Source organism: Balaenoptera physalus (assembly GCF_965194825.1).
Source record: "Balaenoptera physalus genome assembly, chromosome: 1".
Lineage (NCBI taxonomy): Eukaryota > Metazoa > Chordata > Mammalia > Artiodactyla > Balaenopteridae > Balaenoptera > Balaenoptera physalus.
In genome coordinates this window covers 178,352,209-178,373,926 of record NC_138882.1, presented here as the reverse complement: position 1 = coordinate 178,373,926, position 21,718 = coordinate 178,352,209, and the positions used below count along the sequence as shown (strand labels likewise).

At 42.2% G+C, this 21,718-nt stretch overlaps 1 protein-coding gene and 1 pseudogene across 3 annotated transcripts in view; one reads left to right on the top strand and one right to left on the bottom strand.

The window, feature by feature from the left end:
* LUZP1 (leucine zipper protein 1) overlaps window positions 1–21,718 on the bottom strand; it is a 79,596-nt gene that overhangs the window by 26,490 nt on the left and 31,388 nt on the right. Inside the window, exons 2-3 of one of the 2 annotated variants that reach the window (XM_082451288.1) lie at window positions 1,223–1,287; window positions 265–370 (exon numbers count right to left, since the gene is read on the bottom strand). The gene's annotated coding sequence lies outside the window, so the exon portion shown is untranslated. The remainder of the gene's footprint in view (window positions 1–264; window positions 371–1,222; window positions 1,288–21,718) is intronic. The other variant, XM_082451289.1, reaches the window with a different exon arrangement.
* Window positions 2,623–3,004, top strand: LOC309655843 (large ribosomal subunit protein eL43 pseudogene; annotated as a pseudogene). The gene has a single exon. The product of its transcript is annotated as a large ribosomal subunit protein eL43 pseudogene (transcript).

The following is a 21,718-nucleotide window of genomic DNA, read 5'->3' as shown; positions in this document are numbered from 1 at the left end:
AAGGGAGATAATGTCTGTCGAACAGGACTATGCCTAGCATATAGTAAGTATTCAGTAAATGGTAGCTAGGCCTATTTCTGAAGGTTGGCTGGGCGGATTGAATGAGAAAACATGTTAGGTACTTAGCACAGTATTTGGTTCAGAATAGGTCATCAACAAATACTGACTTTCCTCCCTCTCTTGTAATGGTGGTAAAATTGTAGAGACTTCAGAAACCACCCAATCCTGTCAGTGTGGCTCTACAACACTGTACAACATACTTACCATTTAGGTTATTTAAGCTTTCTGTCGATGCTTCTGGCTGCTCCCCTGATGCTTGTTGTCTTGGCAACAGTCACTCACTATCTTTTAAAGGCAGTTGCCTCTTGACCTGGAGAGAATATAAACAGAAGGGAAAAGATAGGTAAAACATGAATTGCACCAAGACTGGGCTGACCCAAAGGCCTATCCCAAAGAACCTTCACATACACTGCAGTGTCAGAAACAGATAAGGGAGAATCTGGGTGCAGATCCTGAGTCTGAAGGGAGCTGGCTAACTCTCTCCTCAGGGGAGAGAGGGAGTTTGGCTCTAGGACACTTCCCCTTTCCTACTGGATGATATGGTCCCAGGATAGACTACATTGTTGTTCCTGAAATCAACAGACCTATACATTCCCCAACAGTCTAAAAATTCATATGACAGCTTACATTCAGGAAGGATCTCAGAAATCAACTAGTTAAATGCCCTCATTTTAAGGAAGGAAACTAAAGCTTGGAAAGGGTGAGTCACACAATTGCTTAGGGCTAAAGCTGGGGTTCTACTAAAAATAAGATGTTCTGGAATATGCGTAAGGAAAAATAATAATAAAACCAAACATCTGTGAAGTATCCACCACACCCTGGGCAATATGTTTTACGTTTTACACCAGACAATAACACAATAACGTTACCCCCTTATAGATGAAGAATTTAAATTTTAACAAGTCAAGTGACTTGTCCAAGGTCTCACAGCTTGTGAGTAAGTGACAGTCAGGGTTTAAACCCAAGTCTGTCCAACTACAAAAAGCCAAGTCATCATGCTGACTCTCACTTGGGTGCCTTCTAGACTTGGTCCTCAAAACAGCCCTGAACCACTCAATATCAATTAGAACAAAAACAGAGCCTGTCTGCAAACTTTACCCCTGGTTTTGTAATAAGCCTTCTCCAGGAGGGCTGAAAAGCCTCCTAACCCATTGAATCTTACCCCTAACATTGGAGAAGAGTAAATGAAGGTGGAAGATCTGGGTCAAACTTCTGTCCATCCCAGTCCTGAGGAAGAACAGAAAAATGGTTTCTAAGCTAGTGGCAAAACTAAAGCTTTTGTACATCGGCTTACACTCACACTATCCCCCTCCTTTCATCACAACTGCCCATCCCTCCCTTATATATCCCACAGACCACTCTGTGACCTCCTTCCAAGGCTGTTGGTCCCTTTAATCCAATTTCCACACCAACCCCGTAACATACATACAGATACAGAATCTACCCCTACCTCCATCCTCCTAGGGAGCTAGAAGGCTAGAATTAAGATGAAGTAGTAATAAAATGATAGCTTTTTAAAACTGGCTTTAAAAAAGACAAGGGCTTGAAGTCTCAAGCCAGTTAAGACCTAAGAGAGAAGAATTATTGATAAGCAATGAAAACAGCTAGAAGAGAAGTAGAAAAAAGGATCTGTACCAGGGGCAGCACCCGAGGGATGGCTTGGGTGGGCGTGGCAGAAGCTTTAGCTCTCTCTCCCCCCCACCACACACTTCAGAAAAAGAATCAGTCTAGGCAGATTAAGTGTGGTTGCTATTCAAACAGCATCAGGACTGGCCCACAGACCTTCTGTCCTGCCCCTCCACCCACCTTACACACACACACACACACACACACACACACACACACACACACACACACACACACACACACACACACACCTTCCTTTGCACAGCCTAGAACCTTTCCTACGTAAAAATTCTAAACTCCTAACAGTGACAGCAGCATCTCTACTGAAAGCTGCTGCCCCATCCACCAACTGCCAAATTTGCTGGCATAGTAATAAAGCCCAGAAGCCTATTCTCTTCAAAACAGGATAGAATACATTGCCAAAAATCAAACAAACAGGAACTCCAGATGATCCTGATTTGTTTTCAACTATCATACAGCCTTTCCTTATTTCTAAGGGCAAATGATTTCTTTCCTTAGCTTCTGAATGTCATTTACTTCTTGCATCCTCAGTGTACTGGTCCTCTGTCCCCAGAAACAAAGGATGACTGTAAACATCCTCAAACTCTGTAGTGCTGCCCCTTCAGAGCCTTTCACCCCAGTGGATCCAGCCACATCACTTCCCCAGGCATCTCCTCTGGTGCTTCTGGCTATTACTGTTGGCGGTGATAGTGAGGGTTCTGTGTGCATGTGCTCTCTGTCTAGAAGAAGAGATAACAGGACCCTTACAGATCATGGAAGAGCCCAACTGCCTCATCTTCCAGAGGAGAAAATGAGTCCCAGCAAGGAGAAAAGACTGGCCCAAGGCTGCAAAGCTGGTTGAAGTGAACCCGGTTGAGTCCACCTGAGATAGTTCACAAGCCACATTAAGGAAATGCATCAGTCCATCCTCATTTGATTGAAGATTAAAGCTCTCTTACTCTCTGGGCTCGGACCTAGGTTGCGGCGACATGGCTAAACGCACCAAGAAGGTCAGAATCGTGGGTAAATATGGGACCCGTTATGGTGCCTCCCTCAGGAAAATGGTGAAGACAATTGAAATCAGCCAGCACGCCAAGTACACTTGCTCCTTCTGCGGCAAAGCCAAGATGAAGAGACGAGCTGTGGGCATTTGGCACTGTGGCTCCTGCATGAAAACAGTAGCTGGTGGTGCCTGGACCTACAACACCATTTCTGCCGCCACAGTAAAGTCTGCCATCAGAAGAGTGAAGGAATTGAAGGACCAGCAGAAGCACCACCATTTGAAACACTGCTAGCCTAAATGGGTTAATTTATGTAACAAAAAAAAAAAAAAAAAAAACTCTCTTAAATGTATGTCACTTTTGTTCCCAAAACACTTTGATAACAGATAAAAATGCTAGTGGGGAGTTCTGCTTCCAGTACACTCCTCCCACAGATAAACAACTAAACACTCTGAATAAAATATAAAAAACAACTATCTGAAGTGAACAATGGATGGCAGATTTTAGAAAAGTTAAAAACTGGAAGAACGGACTGGCAGGGGAAGAATTCCCCATTTTTGGAGCTTTGACCTGAGGGTTGTCCAGCTGAAGTTCCAATTAAAAATTAAACCCTAGGCTTTCTGTCCAGAAGACAGAGAGACCAGAGAAGCCACAGACAATAAGAAGAAAGAAGAGAGCCTGAGATGGAGAGCCTAGGTTCTGTGTGACACTCTGCCCAATCTCCCGCTGACCCCTGAACCATGTCCGCACGGGGCAGAGTCCAAGGACCTCAGCTAAGGACAAAAGAACTGGACTGAGATTTGAACTGCCACCCACCACAGGTGAGACAGAACGTGCAATTTTGAGTCTAACCAACTTAACGACCTGCTAAAAGAAAAACATCAACAGAAACCAGAGTCTCCACAACATAACATTCACATGCATCCATGTCCAGGACACAATCCCAAATTACATAAAGAACTAAAAGAACTAAACCCATTTGCAAGAGAAAAGACAATCAGGAGAGGGCAACTCTAAGATGACCCAGATGTTGGAATTATCAGACAAGGATGTTAAAGCAGCTATTATAACATCTATTAAAAGCAGAGAAATTGAAAAAAATTTAAGTGGAAGTTTTAGAACAGAAATGCAGCATCTGAAATTTAAAAATTCTCTGAATGGGCAGGCTTAAGAACGGAATGGAGATGACAGAGAAAAGAGTCAATGAAACTTGCAGATCAAACTGAAATAACTGGGTCATCCGCAGTCTCTAGAAAAACCACCCTCAGGCCTTTCACCTAAGTGTACGCAATGATTACTTTCTGTTATCAGAAAAATAGGTATCAGAGAGAACCAGAATGACTAGGGATCACAGAGAAACCATTACCTGCAATTCTTTTGGACCAGGCCACCCCTCATTTACTAATTAACTCTTTCAAACATAAGCAAAGAAGAAAGTATAAAGGTAGAAAATGAGAGGGCAGGATAAAAATGTACACCTGAGATAACCATAATATACGAAGTGCTAAGAGTCAAATCTAGTGCCCCACTGTGTGTACTGAGAAGCAAGGAGATCGTCATGTTTTCCCCTATAATTGCTGAGGTAGCATTCTCAGGATTGTTGGCGAAAAAAGCCAGGAGGGATTTTAACATTTTTTTCTGCCCTATGTGGTCTCTTCAACAAAAATCCAACCTGGTAAACAGGCTGCTAGCAGGATGGGGTGGGACCAATCGGTGGTCTGGAGCTGAAGAGTACCAGCAGCTTGGTGAGAGTCAACCTAGTGCCACCTGGATTGGCGAAAGCAGCTAACCTGGCACCACCACTGACCAGCGTCCCACACTCAGGTTACCATGCTGGAGTTCAGCTGCAAAACACATGTCCATTTCTGTAAACCCTGCCTTTTTCTCACGCCCTTCCTCCCCACCCACACACCTGCCCACAGGGAAGAGAATCCAGTGCAAGTGCTCTTTTCTCAAGTCCTGTCATTAATTCTTAAATTGTGTTAATAACAGAGGTTTCAACACTTATCTATGATGGAGGGCTACTAAAATAATGTCTTTCTTTTTTTAATTCTCCCAGGATAACTTTTTACCCCTGTACCTCTTAAGATGAGAAGAAGATACTCTTATCCCCCATATGACAGATGAACAAACAGACTGAGAGACTTGTGACCCTTTTAGGAAAGCTAGAAACAGAGGCAGGACTGGCATCCAGTAATCCCATCTCCGAGCTTCAGGGTTTCTTCACCTCACTAAAGAAGCCTTACCCAACATAGGCCCAAAAATATAAACAAAATTGCAATTGGAAAGAAAGGACTTAAGAACTTAGTATTAATAAACAATTGATAAGACTCGTTTGTGATCAGCATATCTATGTAAATGCAGGCCCTCAAGGAGGCCACCTGGCTCTGCTGTTTCCTTTCCTAACTAGTAGTTTATAATTGAGACCAGGCTTCCTTGCAATTAGCCCATGTTTGTGGGGTTTAGCAACAGAACCACATACCTGAAATTGTTGGTTATTCACCTGCTTTAACAAAGTTGGCTGAATCAGAAGAACATGCTGGCTGCCTTTAACCTCTAGAAGTCTATAATTAGGGTATCAAGGGGCCACAAGGATTACAGCAAGTAATGGCAAATGTAGTTAAACAGCAAGTCACAGAAATCACCCTAAGGAGAAAGGAACCAAAGGGCTTTTATTACCTAATTTAATCTTCATGGTAACCTATCAGGAAAATACCATCATGTTTAGTTTATAAATGAGGAAAAATTAAAGGTTCGAAGTCACATATCTGATAAGTGATTACTGATAAGTGGATTCTCACCTACGTATTTCTGCCCCGAATTTTGCTTTCTCCTCTCCATTATACCTCCTCTCTAAGGAATCATCTCTCAGATCTCACCCTCAAAAAAGTCAGTCCTGATCCACAGTCCAAACATCACAAACCTACATGAGGTCGATGGGTAGTTTGTTCACTTTTTCTTTCATTCATTCATTCGTTCTAATATTGACTGACAGTGCATCAAGCTCTGGAACAAGCACTGGGGATAAAACAGTGAGTAGAAACAGACTGTCTTCGAGGCATTTTGTATAGTACAACAGAAAAGCACTGACTGAAGAATCATATTAAATATAAAATCTGTGAAGTACAATTAATAGAAAGTGACCCACTGGGGGAGGTCTAGGAAGGCTCCAATTCGCGGTAAGAACGTTCCAAGTAGAAGAGGGAGTACAGTGAGCTTGAAGAACTACAGTAAATCTGTGTAACCAAAGAAGGGAGAACCAATAGACACAAGAGATGAGACTGGAGAGGGCCATACCATGCAGGCCTTTGGAGCCCAAATTATTAAACTACCCAAATAATTTAAGTCATTTAAGTGTTAAAAAGATGTAACGTGTGTACATTTCAAAAAAGATTACTTTGGCTTTAGTGTGGACAACAGATGGAAGGAGGTAAGGATGATGCCAAGAGATCAGTAAGGAGGCTAGTTCTGTGGTCCACGAGAGATAATAGCTAACAACACTGGGTGCATACAGGGCACTTACTATGCACCAGGCACTGTTCTAGGTAATTTATATGAATTAATTTAATCCTTGTAACAACTCTGTGAAACAGATACTATTATCAGTACTGAACAGATACTATTATCAGTACTGAACAGATACTATTATCAGTACTGAACAGATACTATTATCAGTACTGAACAGATACTATTATCAGTACTGAACAGATACTACCATAAGGTTAAGTAATTTAACAGAATTCCATGCCCCCACTTGGTGTCCTCACTTCCCTCATAATCAGTCCCTTGCAAACAACTTTAATTCATTTCTCCACATTCAACTAGTAAAACTTCAATCCTTGTTAAACCAAACTAACAACCTCTCCAGGCCTACACCAAAGCAGCAAAGTTATAAACTACGTTGTATCTCTAGAGAAAATATAACTACATTGACTGGTATCATTTTAATTTACCACCACAAATTTCAAACGGGCCCCCTCAATGCTGCCAGCAATCCCGCTACATTTCCCTTAGTAGGTTCACTTTTCTATTCCCCCAAAATGACTCTTTCACATCTTTTTCCCTTTCAGTAAGCCTCCAGCTCCCATCAGCTAATGACTTTGCCACCAAGAAGCAACATCAAACCGTCATCTTCCACTCCAAATCTAACAACACACGAGCACTCTGCTTTCCCTACTGTTACAATGAAGACTCTTTGCTGGTATATAAAGTACAACCTTTCATATCTACTATGGATCCAATTCCCTCTTATCTTCATATGCAGTTATCCCCACTCTCTCTTACATCATCATTTTTCTCTTTACAGACTCATTCCCATCAGCATACAAACATGCTTGAGAATGGCACTACTCTTAAGAGTGGTCCACAAACTGGCACTGGCTCACAAGCTGTTACCATTATAGGTACAGAAATTGAGAGTAAGCATATAGACATCTGTGTAGCAAGGTGACATTGCTGCAACATCCAAGCATATGATCAGTGGGCTTCTCAAATGGTAGACCAGTAAGTTGGTGAACCCAAATAGTGAGTCATGTGTGACGTAAGCTATGTACAAATAGTACACAGTACTAGCACATGTACATCCCGGACAGATTAGATCCAGAGGCCACATTTGAGAAGCAAGATTCTAGAATTACCCATCTTAAAAAACAAGACAGGGGCTTCCCTGGTGGCACAGTGGTTGAGAATCCGCCTGCCAATGCAGAGGACACGGGTTCGAGCCCTGGTCTGGGAAGATCCCACATGCCGCGGAGCAACTAGGCCCGTGAGCCACAATTACTGAGCCTGCGCGTCTGGAGCCTGTGCTCCGCAACAAGAGAGGCCGCGATAGTGAGAGGCCCGCGCACCACGATGAATAGTGGCCCCCGCTTGCCACAACTAGAGAAAGCCCTCGCACAGAAACGAAGACCCAACACAGCCATAAATAAATAAATAAATAATTTTTAAAAAAACAAAACAAGACCAAAAAAAAAAAAAACTGAAATAAACTCTCTTTTGAGCTCACTTCCTCCAGCTGCTGCAGCCCCAATGTCTCTGCTTCTCTTCAAAGCAATACGTCTGGAAGAGTTGTCTACACTCTTCATTTCCTCCCCTCTCATACTCTCAGTTCACTCCAACCAGGCTTCTATCCTCAACATTCCACTAGAACTGTTCATCAGGGTCAAAGGCCTCAATATCCCCAAATTCTAAGGTCACCTCTTTGACCTCTAAATAGCATTAACACAAATAAACATTCTTTCTCCGTCAAAACACCTTCTTCCTTGCTTCCAGGATAACATACTTTCCTGATCTTCTTCCTACTCCACTGGCTCACCCTTATTCATGTTTGCTGGCTCCTTCTCCTCTTCTCGACAAGGGACCGTCCTGGACCTCTTTTCTTTATCTGTACTCTTCCTTTCTTTGGGTAATCTCATCCAGTCCCATGACTTAATTAATATCAATGACTTCCAAAGCTTTTACCTCCAGAACTGACCCCCCTGAACTCCAAAAGCATATCCAACAAGCTACCTAACACCTCTACTTAGACGTCTAATCAACATCACAAATCCATGTATTCTCATATGCTTGATGGCCTTCACCTTTTACTCTTCTCTCCCCAAACCCATTCCTCTTCAAATCTTCCCCCATCTCAGTCCACAGCCACACCATTCACCCAACTGTCCAGGCCAAACACCTGGAATCATCCTGGATTCTTCTTTCCCTCACATCTCACATGCAAATCCATCAGCAAGTCCTATCAACTCTACTTCCAAATGTTCTCGAATCTGTCCCTCTGCCCTCTACACTGCTATTAAGCACCCTAGTCCAAGCTCCTGGACTCTCACCCTACCAATTACAATAGCCTCTCCTTAAGCCTCCCTACTACCAACTGTCCCCATTCTCCAAATAATGGCGAATTAATTTCTAAAAATTTAATCAGAACAAGACTCTATCCTGCTTAAAAACAACAAAATCTCTAATGGCTTTCCCTTTCACTTAGAATAATCCAAAGTCCTCACCATAGCCTACAAGGCCCTACATGATCTGACCCTTATCTACTTCTCCGGCCTCATTTCCTACCAGGTCCCCTCCTCACTTCCTGTTCCTTGCACACACACTGTTCATTCTTGCCTTAGGGCCTTTGCACTGTTCCCTTTTCCCTTCGTACAGCTGGCTCCTTTTGTTCATTGAAAAGTCAGCTTAAATTTTACCACCTCTATAAAGACTTGACCAGCTGATATAAAGTAGCTCTCACCCTCTAACATATCACCCTGGCTTATGCTCACCTTAGCACTCAACCTTATCTGACAGTTTGTCTATTTGTTTATTGCTTGTCTCTTCCTCCACACTCCCTGTCTAGCTCATCACTATATCCCCAGGGCCTAGAACAGTGCCTGACTGACAATAAATAGATGAGTCTACAGCACAGGGGAGTGATCTAGGCTGGAGACATGCATTTATGAGTCATGTGCACAGAGGTGTGGCTACTAAAGCCATTGGGGTGGATGAGATCACCCAGGGAGAGTGTCCACTATGAGGAAAGGGGAGAGTCAGGGAGAGAAGAACACTTAATAGCTGAAGAATAGAGGGGAGCCTGCACAAACAACAGAGAACTATGAGGAAGAACAAGAGAGTGTTATGTCACTGGAGCCAAGAGAAGAGAGTGCTTCCAGAAAAAAAGGGCGGCCAACAGTGTCAACTTCACTGAGAAAATTAAGGACGAAAAATATCTGCTGAATTCAGCTTCATGGAGGACATTAGTTACCTTAGCAAGAGGTGTTGCAGTGAAATGATAAGGGCAGAAGCCAGACTAGAGCAGGCTGAGTGAGCAGAGTGAAGCAGTGAGTATAAACAGCTTTTTAGAAAAGTTTGGCTATTTGAAAGTGAAGGTGATGGATTAAGGAGAATGCAGGGCTGAGGAAGCAGGGTTGTTCTGTTTCTGTTTAATGGGGGCACTCATCCAAGTACTGCTGCACTCAAAGCTGCAAGTCCCCCAAAGGTTTCACACCCTCACACCCAACTTAGGATGCCATTTCCCTTGGACTGATTCCTAAATGCCCAGAGTATCTAGAAGTTTTTGTTTACATGTATATCTCATCTCCCTTACTACATACAATGGAAGGTAAAAACACCCTTCTATATTCGTTCACTTGGTGCTGTCAAGACAGAACACTGGGCTTTCTTACTAAAGGGCCTGAGTTTAAAAGGTTTTCTGCTGCCATTTTAACTTCAAGGCATATTTGGGGATCACTGTTATTTCTACCCCAACAAGAAGCTTTTTTTCCATTTTATAGCCCCTAGAGCACTTGCCTTTGTCTCCATTCCACACGCCCTGTCCACCCTGCCTGCTTCCCTGGCAACACAGTATAATGGCAACGGTCTTGGGAGTGAGAGAATCTGGGTTCCCACTATAATTCAGTCACATATCAGGTTAGGTGACTAAACTTCACAATCTCAGTGTTTTCAAGTGGATATAGAGATTATAATATCTAAACTTCATGGGGGTGTTGTAAGGGCTATATGAAAATACACATTAAGTGCCTAAGCACATAAGGCCTAGCATAAAACACATCCTATAAATGTTAATTCAATTCTCTTCTCATTACCATTCTGATTAAGCCTTACATCCTCTGCACAAGTTTATTTAGTTTCTTTTTTTCCTCTGTCTATGTTGTACCAGGAAAAGGAGAGGAACCTTGAGAAATTAACTTGCCCAGTTCCAACCGAAAGAGTTTTAAAGAAGTACTAAGAGAGGTGGATGGGTGGGGCCAGAGGTGTAACCAAGCAGCATCTGAAAGGGCAGGGAGGATTCCAGAAAGTCAGGCTCCCTGCCAGGTTCTCCTGGGTCCCCCTCCAAGTTCCTTCTTGCAGCTAAGGCTGTGTCTCTGTATCATGCTCTTTTAGTAAGTCATGCTTGCCAACAAGTCTCAAGTCGATGTCTTCAGTATTAAAAAAAGCAAAACAGCACTCATACTCACACACATACTGGGCTGTACAAAGGGCAATGGAATCCTGAGTTCTAGTCTTGACTCTCCAATTTATTAGTTCTGGACCCTTGTAGGATTATTCTAATTCTCTTACTCAGAGAAACTCTTACTCAAAGTTTCCTCATTTGTAAGACAAAAATAACAATCTGTCTTCACTACAAGACTGAAAGGATCAAATGAAGTAATGTATGTGAAAGTACTCTGCACACCATAAAACATGGTTATTGTTATATTATAGGTACACAAAGCAGTTACAGAGTCTACGTTTGGCCAGTTTAGGTGTAAGTTTGACTGAAAAAGTCCCCAGCTCTGGAGTACTCTATTCTATGACCCAAGGCTACCTATTTCCAACCCAAGTCCCTCTGTCCCTGGCAGCTGAAAAATTTATATTCTAATTCCACTTGATTCCCTTATCTTAGCAAGGTTTCTTGAACTTCTCTGGCTAAATGGCTCCATGTCCCCAAAATGGTAAAGACCATGACACCTGATGATCTCTAAGGGCCCTTTTGGCTTGGACATTCTAAGCCTCTCTATCCTATACTCTCAAAGCACTTCGTCTCCCTACTTGAGCAATTTCCACTCTACTTTGCATTATACCTTTATCTTATATCATCTCCTAAGGAGAGAGCAGAAGGTTGTCTTAACTGAGTTTTATATTCCCCACCGCACTTAACACGGAGCTTTGTACACAGAAAGTACTCAAAAAGTATTGGCTGAATTGATTTATTGCTGATTTCTCATTTTTTGCACTTATTGTCCATACCACACAATAATTATAGACTATCTTTTTATCCTTTTATATTCCTTTTGTAGCTCCATAGGCCTGGCAAAATGTGAAACACATAGTCTATATTTTTTTAAGGACTGGTGACTGGTTCATTTCTTGATCAAGTGAAAAAAGCTCAGAGCCAATCAACCTATCCTACCTACGATTTTTAACAACTGCCTCTGGTTACTGACATATATAAACATGACATTTATCAGACCGTCATAGAAGGAAACGGTATAACAGTTATTACACGGATAGAGGCAAATGGAATGCAGGAGTTAAAGGCCCTTTTCTCCCCAGTGGCATCAATAATGTGGTAAAAAGGCAAATATGTTGACAGCTAGCAGACCTGGACTCTTTAAGTTCATCTCGGGGCGGGGTGGGGGTGGGGGGATCTTCGAAAATGGCTCCCAGTGATGTCCACCTCCTAGTATCCATGTTCCATGGGGGCTCCTCCCTTGAGTGTGGGCTGGACCGAATGACCTGCTTCTAATGAAGAGAATATGGCAAGAGTTATGAGATGTCACTTCTGAGATTAGGTATAAGAGACTGAATTTTTTCTTGTTGCTTCTCTCTTGCTCTCGCCACCTCTTGCTTGCTTTGATGAAGCTAGCTGCTATGCTGGAGAGGTCCATGTGGCAAGAACTGAAGGTGGCCTCCACCCGCCAACTGGCAAGGAACTGAGGGCCTCAGTCCCATGCCCTGGAGGAACTGAATCTTACCAATGACCACTGAGAGAACTCTGAAGCTGGTCCTTCCCCAGGCACACCTTGAGGTGATTGCAGCCCTGGCTGACACCCTGATTGCAGCCCTGGCTGACACCCTGATTGCAGCCCTGAAACAGGGGACCCAGCTAAGCCCTGCCCAGGCTCCTAACCCACAGAAACTGTGATATAATAAATGTATATTGTTTTATGCTGCTAAATTTTGTTAGGCGGCAACATATAACTAAGACACCCTGTATATTAAAAAAAGCAGGGTGGGTGGAAGGAGAGACCCTATGAATTAAAAGATTCTTAAAAGACATATCAATCAATCACAATGTATGGACCAGATTCAAACAAACTGTAAAAAACAAAACAGAATCATTACATTGATAAAACAACTGGAATTTGAATGACTAGATATCTGATGACATTAAAGAATTCTTGTTAAATTTTTTAAAAATATTTATTTATTTGGCTGCATTGGGTCTTAGTTGTGGCACACGGGACCTTCGCTGTGGCATGCGGGATCTTTTGTTGCTGCACGCGGACTCTTTGTTACAGCAGGCGGGCTTCTCTCTAGTTGTGGCATGCGGATTCCAGAGCGCACAGGTTTAGCTGCCCCACAGCATGTGGGATCTTAGTTCCCCGAACAGGGATCAAACCCGTGTCCCTTGCATTGGAAGACGGATTCTTAACCACTGGACCACCAGGCAAGTCCCTCTTGTGAAATTTTTGATGTGATGTTGTGGGTTTTTTAAAATTTAAAAAGCTGTTAACTCTTAAAGATACATACCGAAATGCTTACAGATGATACGTCTGGAATTTGCTTCAAAATAACACAGGATGGGGTTAAGTGAATGAGGGTATAGATGAAACAACATCAGTCATAGTTTATAACTGCTGCAATTGTGTGTGGGTACATGGGAGTTCGTTATGAAGTTTCCTTTTGTTTAAATTTGAAATTCTCTATAACAAAAAGCCTTCTTGCGGGGAGGGATGGGTAAAATCCAAGAACCCAAGGGCCCTTCTAAGTTCCGACGATCTACGATCCCACAACACCTCAAATCCTATGCTCTGACCTTCCCTAGGTTTCCTGAACTGAATATACCATTTCAATCCATGCCAGTGACCTACATTATCACTTTCCCACAAAAACTCTGTTGAGCACCCACATCTGATAGGTTAGTTAAAATAAGATTACTTGGACAATTTGGCCCTAGTAGGTGAAGAGAATCGAGTGATACGATGGCTAATTGCTAGACGGTACTTGGCACAAAGTAGGAGGAACCACCCTAGGGCTTCCTCGTGTAGGAAACCATCACCTGTTGTACTTTATTGTGGCCACCCTTAGGACACACCAGCCTTTGGCCAGTATAGGTATTTTAACATTTCCTCCCTATGTTGTGTACAAACTTGATTTTTTAATCCCTTACAGTTTTCTTTCATTACGCCTCAAGTATCTCAATTGGTATGAATGACCTATTTTCTAATTTCCAATTTTGTTCAGCTAATTAAAAAAGAAAATCTCATGGTCTACAGTTCCACAAGAAAAGAATTTCAACAGGGAAGAAATCATATCTGCTTTTTCTTGTCAGAGTCTCTGATTCTTAGGTTAGAGAATCAATCTTTGAAGTTCCTACTAAACAAGAAGATTCACACAATAAAGTAAAATGAGGATAGACAAATGCGAACTCAGTAACTAGTTCCCACACTCTTCCTTGAGGTACATCACCATTGCTACTGCCACATCCCACTTCTATTGTATAAGATGTCCATGCTCTAATCTGTCATGATAACTTCAATCACCCACACAATATTTATATTCTACCCCCTACCCTTCACCCTCTCTTTATGAATAGTCCTGAGATAATACGCTATCTGAGGGGTTTTCAACTCCGGCTAAATATTAGAAAAACCTGGGGACCTTTCAAAACTATCACTACTGTCTGATAACTGACTCAATTTCTATAAGAGGTCAATGATTCGAAAAAGGCAGGGGATGGGGGAGCAGAGGAAGAGGGACCACTCTAGATGTAAAGAAACTTAAGAAACATAACTTAATGTGTGGACTCTGGGTGGATCCTTATTCTAACAAACTAACTGCAAAGACATTTTTGAGACAATCAAGGAAATTTGATTATGACCTAGGACTTAGATATTAAGGATTTGTTAACATCATTAAATTTCATAATGGCACGGTTATGTGAGAAAATGTCCATATTTAAAGATGCATATTGAAGTATGTAGGGGTAAAATTACATGATATATGGGATTTGCTTTAAAATTCTTCAACAAATGAAAAAAAAAGGAATGAAGCAAATGTAGCAAAATCTTGAAAATTACTGAATCTAGATAGATACATACAGGTTCACTGTATTAGCCTCTCCAGCTTTGTGAATGTTTGAAATTTTCATAATAAAAAAAATACTTTTTTTAATGCTGACACCTAGGTACAACTATAAAACTCTTTATCAGCATCTACCAAAGCTGAGCATATGATCCAGCAATCCTATTCCTAGGTATACATCCAACAGAAATGAGTGCCTGTCTACCAGAAAGACATGTACAAGACTAAGAATGTTCATGGCAGCTTTGTCATATAGCCAAAACTGTCCCAAAAGTCCCGTAACAGTAGAATAAATAAATAATTGTGGTACATCCAAACAATGAGCTATTACATACTAGATGAATGAATGCAACATGGATGAATATCCAGATATGATACTGAGCAAAAAGATCCAGACCCGCAAAGAGTGCATGCTATCTGATTCTACTTATATGAAACTCAAGAATAGACAAAACTAATCAATGGAAATAGAAGTCAGAATAAGTGATTATTTGGGCAGCCAGTAACTGATGAGGAAGAAGCATGAGGGAGGCTTCTGGAGTTTTGGAAATGTTCTATATTTTGATCCAGAGCATATCTTGATGTGAGTAGTCTTTTGGTTTTTTTGGTTTTTTTTTTGGCTGCGTTGGGTCTTCACTGCTGTGCACAGGCTTTCTCTAGTTGTGGTGAGCGGGGGCTACTCTTTGTTGCGGTGCACAGGCTTCTCATTGTGGCAGCTTCTCTTGTTGCAGAGCACGGGCTCTAGGTGCAAGGGCTTCAGTAGCTGCGGCACGTGAGCTCAGTAGTTGCTGCACGCAGGCCCTAGAGCACGCGGGCTTCAGCAGTTGAGGGACGTGGGCTCAGTAGATGCGGCACGTGGGCTCTAGGGCATGCAGGCTTCAGTAGTTGTGTATCGCAGGCTCTAAAATGCAGGCTCAGTAGTTGCGGCACACAGGCTTAGTTGCTCCATGGCATGTGGGATCTTCCCAGACCTTCTCCCCTGCATTGGCAGGTGTATTCTTAACCACTGTGCCACCAGGTAAATCCCTGTGAGTAGTCATCACATGGCTATTTACACATATAAAAATTCACTGAGTATTTTACTGAAAATTTTGTGTACTTTAGATATATTCAATAACAAACAAACAAATATTAGAGTAAAAATCAGAATCTTAGGTACCAGTGTTTTATAAAAGCTCTGTAAGCAATCCTAACGTACAGCCAATGCTAAGAACCGTTCTTCTACCTCAACAAGCTTCTACCTACCAAGACTCCCAGGTCTTGGACTTCCCTGGTGGGCCAGTGGCTAAGACTCCACACTCCCAATGCAGGGGACCCACGTTCCATCCCTGGTCAGGGAACCAGATCCCACATGTTGCAACTAAGGGTTCGCATGCCGCAACTAAAGACCCCACATGCCGCAACTAAAGACCCTGCCTGCCACAACCAAAAGATTCCTCATGCCGCAACTAAAGATCCCGCATGCCACAACTAAAGACCCTGCACATGGCAACGAAGATCCTGCACGGGGCAACGAAGATCCCGCATGGGGCAACTAAGACCCAGTACAGCCAAATAAATAAATAAATATTAAAAAAAAAAAAAGACTCCCAGGTCCTCCTCCTTCCACTGCAATAGTAACTGTGAAACAAGGTAATAAAAACAGAAGCTTGGAAAGATGGTGGTGTGGGGAGTAAGGCGAGAGGCACCTCTTAGAAGAGTAAGAATTCAGGACAAGGGAGGAAAAATTGAGGTCAGTGCTGATGGAGCTAAGAACATAGCTGAAAGAGACAGTGAGTATGACAACTCAGATTCTAGTTCTAGCTTATTACTGGCTGGCTATGGGCTTGGCCTTAGGCAAACTGCTTCTTTTCTCCAGGCCCCGCTAAGATCTATTACAGTTTTTAAACAGCCTGGAGAGGAAAGTGCGAGGAATCAAGTAAGAACACGCCCTTTGGGCTTCCCTGGTGGCGCAGTGGTTGAGAGTCTGCCTGCCGATGCAGGGGACACGGGTTCGTGCCCTGATCTGGGAGGATCCCACATGCCGCGGAGCAACTGGGCCCGTGAGCCGCAATTACTGAGCCTGCGCGTCTGGAGCCTGTGCTCTGCAACAAGAGAGGCCGCGATAGTGAGAGGCCCGCGCACCGCGATGAAGAGTGGCCCCCACTTGCCACAACTAGAGAAAGCCCTCTCACAGAAACGAAGACCCAACACAGCCATAAATAAATAAAAATAAATAAATAAATTTATTTAAAAAAAAAAAAAAAAAAAGAACAAGCCCTTTTAAAGGACCCTAGGTTTATCTCTAGCATAGCACTCATCATTCTGTACTATAATTATCTACTGGTTTATCTCTTCCCACCAAACCTAGAGCTCTTAAAAGGCCAGGATTATGTATATCATCTCTGAATCCAAGCACATGCATAGCACTTGGCACATAATAATAACTCAGTAAATGTTCAATAGCTAAATAGCTGAAAACTATGAGCGCCTATACTTATGTTCTTGTAAGTACAGATATACTTATATAAACTTATAAGAAAGAATGATTCATTTCCCACATATACCACCCCTTTCAAATAACACTGAATAATATTATTTTCCTTATTTTTTTAAAATTTTATTTATTTATTTATTTATTTATTTATTTATTTATTTATTTATTTATTTATTTATTTATGGCTGTGTTGGGTCTTCGTTTCTGTGCGAGGGCTTTCTCTAACTGCGGCAAGTGGGGACCACTCTTCATCGCGCTGCGCGGGCCTTTCCCTATCGCGGCCTCTCTTGTTGCGGAGCACAGGCTCCAGACGTGCAGGCTCAGTAATTGTGGCTCACGGGCCTAGTTGCTCCGCGGCATGTGGGATCCTCCCAGACCAGGGCTCGAACCCGTGTCCCATGCATTGGCAGGCAGATTCTCAACCACTGCGCCACCAGGGAAGCCCTATTTTCCTTACTGATACCAACTAAAGGGAGTCCAGATTCTAAAATACCCAGAATCATCAGAAAGGCTCCCTAGTGATGTCTTACCAGAAGGCCTCAAAAGTCTATGCCTCCTCCTCCCCAAATAATATACCTCCTAATAATACCTAATGCTTATACATTATTTCATAGTTCAAAGTACTTTCAATCCCATAATCTCAATTAATCCTCATAACAAGTCTATAAGGAGGTATTATCAAATCCATTTTATATAATGAGCAAACTGAGGCTCATATTTTAAATAATTTGCCAACCTAAGGTAAACTGAAATCAACTAAAGGAGGGCTTTCAATATGTACCCTCTTTCTTCGGAGCCCAGAAGGAGGAGACACAGGAACATCACTACCTCTGCTCCCCTGGCCTACCCAAGTGAGATGGATCAGTCCACTAGCTGCTTTTGCTTTATTGAGCTGACTACCTCTTAAATTTTCCTTGTCTCTATGAGAATCAGTTATATGATTTTTATGTTAAGCAAAAAATAAGTCCAGCCCAAGGAGAAAAATCCCAAGTCTACAAACAGCCACACCCAAAAGCTTCTAGCTGACATCCTTGTGTATAAAGCTAAAGAAATAAGAGCAAAACTTGCTCCGGCAGGCAGGTATAAACCCTACTAACCAAACGGCCCTGCAATACTCAGGCAGTTATGCACAACTGATTTAGTTTGTACTTGTTTTTATATTTTCTTCAATAATTTGTACTGTCTATTGTTTTCTCCTCACCATTGCAAATTCTTCAAGGGCAAAGGTCACATCTTCCAGTTAGGACGGTCCATCTCCTATATAAATGAGCATACTGTACCCAAACTAAAACTGGGCCATGTTTTTCTGACCCTGTAATTTATATAAACTGTCTTTCCCAAAATTAAAAATTTAAATACTTTTTTAATTTAAGTACTTAAGGTATTAAATACTTTAAGTAATTAACAAGCTGACATTCTTCTAAAGAATAACATATAAAATCTAGAGTCTCTAAGAAACAAACACCAAAGAACACAGCATCTACAATAATGGCAGGCACACATTTGAGTGGGAACTCAACAAAGGTGAACTGAGTGAATGATAACTGAGAGCTCAAAATCCATTAAAAATCACTTAAAGCAGAATGAAATAACCAGGAACCAAGAGAAATGGATAGAGAATGCCAAATTAATTGGGAAAACAGCAAGTCAGACTCTAAGGCAGTACCACCCAAAGTCATGCTTGGGGTCCCACAAGGGAACACTGGATTTAAGCACTGCATTACACCCACAGCAGAGATCTATAGCCCAAGTGCAAGCATTAGGGTAATTACTCCCCACTACCACTGCCCTGAGGTCCAGGCACAGGACTGCAGGAGTTAAACCAGGCAATACTAAAAGTGAGGAGGAAATTAGCATGCCACCTGACACTTTTCTGGCACAGCCTAAGCCGATTAGTTTAGGTTACAAACACAACTGCAAGATTCCACTACACTGATGAAACTACTCTTTTTCTGCAAACTAAAAATAACCTATTTATCAAATCCGGAGCATTCCTCAAGTATTTTTGCCCTGTCAGCTACCCGAAGTTCCATTTCCTCAAATCCTTCATTTAATCTACAGTGTTTTATTGGATCCAAGTCTCCCGATGTCCCCCAGCTTCCCCCTTCATCCTAATCCTGTGACTACTGCAAGAGACAAAAACCCTTTCCTAACTCAAGCTTTTTAAGTTTCTTTTCTAATAATAAGCATGTACAAAGCTTGTGGCTCCTGCCTTGTGTAGAGCCGCAAATGGATGATGGGCTGAGCTGCAGCAAAGAATAATGAAAAGCAAAGAAAAAATGAAGGACAAGACAGGGCATGATCAGGAAGTTGGCTAAATGCTTTTCATTCAGGCAGGAATAGAAGGAACCCCACCCACTTAGAAGAATAAAGCATAAGGGTGAATGGTTTCCAGTACAGAGCAGACTGTATTTTACCACCTTACAACATAACAATCAAGCCTGCTCTGGGGACAGATAAATACCTAAAGAGCTCTGAGTATCCCACAAGAATCACTAGTCTGTCCTAGGGTTGAAGTGACATTTTCAGGGGAAACAAGCTTCCATAATTTAAGCCAAACAAGTCAGGCTTAAACTGCAGATCTTCTAGTCATAAAGTGCTGAGACAGGTGCTCAAATCATCAGCAGCTCTCCTCCTCTCAGGCCCTGGGGTAAACCAACACTCCTTTTCCAAAGGTGGAAACTAACATGGACTTTGAACTTCCTTATAGCTCCTTGTTCCCTGCAATAGCCTCAGGAGAATGCCACAATACTCTGCCACCCTATATAGATGTAACAAAACACTTGCTATTGTACAAGTTACTTGGGATATACATAAAGTACTTCCCACAGATCCAACTTTCAAGTCTTCTCTCACTCCTATTTTTATCCTTTTATCTCTTTAAAACAAAACAAAACAAAACAAAAACTGGCTTATCTATAAAATCCACACTCTCAGAAACATTCCTCCTGAAAAAAGAAAACTTTAGCCTTCGACCACCCAAGGTGCACTGTGGTAAAGTTCCAGTGCAGAATCTATGCTGTGTGTCAAAGCAAACTGCAAGTTGTGGTCCTTCCAGGATTCATGAAATCAAAGAATATCAAAGCTGGAAAAATCCTTGGGGGTCAGTTATCCAGTCCTAATTTTCATTTTATTTTTTATTTTTTTGGCCGCACCACGCGGCTTATGGGATCTTAGTTCCCCAACCAGGAATCGAACCCATGCCCCCTGCAGTGGAAGTGCAGAGTCCTAACCACTGGACCGCCAGGGAATTTCCTGATTTTCATTTTAATGATGGGGAAAATATGACCAGAAGAGAGGAAATGGAAGCTTGGAGCAAAACTGAACCTAAGACCTATGTATCCAGACTCCCAACTCAGGCCTCTTATGCCACACCATACCTCTGCAGAAGACTGAGTTTATGGGAGTCAAGTAGCTAAGGAAAAGGGAGGAAAAAGAAAGGAAAAAAAGGTACCAAGCAAAGAGACCAATTCTTTGTGAATTCTCCTCCTCTGTTACTGGAGGAGGAGAATTCAGGGGACGAGTTACTGCTCCTCCAAATGCCTTAACTTTAAAAGTTTGTCTCTTAGGGACTTCCCTGGTGGCGCGGTGGCTGGGAATCAGCCTGCTAATGTCAGGGACACAGGTTCAAGCCCTGGTCCAGGAAGATCCCACATGCCACAGAGCAACTGAGCCCGTGCACCACAACTGCCGAGCCTGCGCGCCAGAGCCCGTGAGCCACAACTACTGAGCCCGCGAGCCACAACTATGAAGCCCACGTGCCTAGAGCCCATGCTCCACAACAAGAGAAGCCACTGCAATGAAAAGCCTGCACACTGCAACGAAGAGTAGCCCCTGCTCGCCGCAACTAGAGAAAGCTCGCGCGCAGCAACAAAGACCCAACACAGCCAAAAATAAATAAATTAAATTAAATTAATTAAAGAGCTTGTCTCTTAAACATTACATAATTTTTACTAAAAGCAAGATACAAGTTGCCACTCACACCCTAATGGGGCCTCCCAATCACTGGACAGGCAAAATCAAAATCAACCAAATACTAGAATGGAACGACTACAAGAACCCCTAAATAGAAAGATGGCATCCTTTGGGGGAAGAGGGCACATTTTTAAAAGACGACTCAATTGTATGACACCACTGAAAGAAACCACATTATCAGATCATATTCTGTATCTAGGCCTTAGAGAAATTTTCAGTTCTCTGAATCTTTTTCTTTAACAGTAAAATGAAAAGTATAGACTTTCATTCATTCAAAGACCCTTTTCAAGTTCTAAAAGGCTCAACCTCTTTCCAAGAGGTCCCTACTAAACGAAAACATTAGCCATAACAGTACCCAAAAGGCAAGGTACAAAAGTCTTAAGCCTGACCACCGGCCTGGAGATGGGTCCTGACAGACGGGCTTCCCAGCTACCAGTCTTCCCACAACCTGACAATGAACATCAGTGGTATCACTAAAATTAAACATGGGGGAAACAGTGCACACTTTCTTCTACACTGTGCCCACTAGAATGTTGGCTGTGATGCCTCTTTAGGAACTGGTTTGACCATCTCCAGATGATTTAAATTTGCCATTGTTGATTGTTTCCATCCCCTCCCTTGAAATCAAACTGAATATTTACTGAGTGTCTACTATTAAACATATTAAATACTTTCTCAATATCCTCATTCTGTTTGTTTTTTCTTTCATTTAGCATCTTGCACGTTAGAGATTTAAAGACCTATGAAAGAAATAAAAAACTTTAATCACAAAAAAGTAGAATTTTCAATT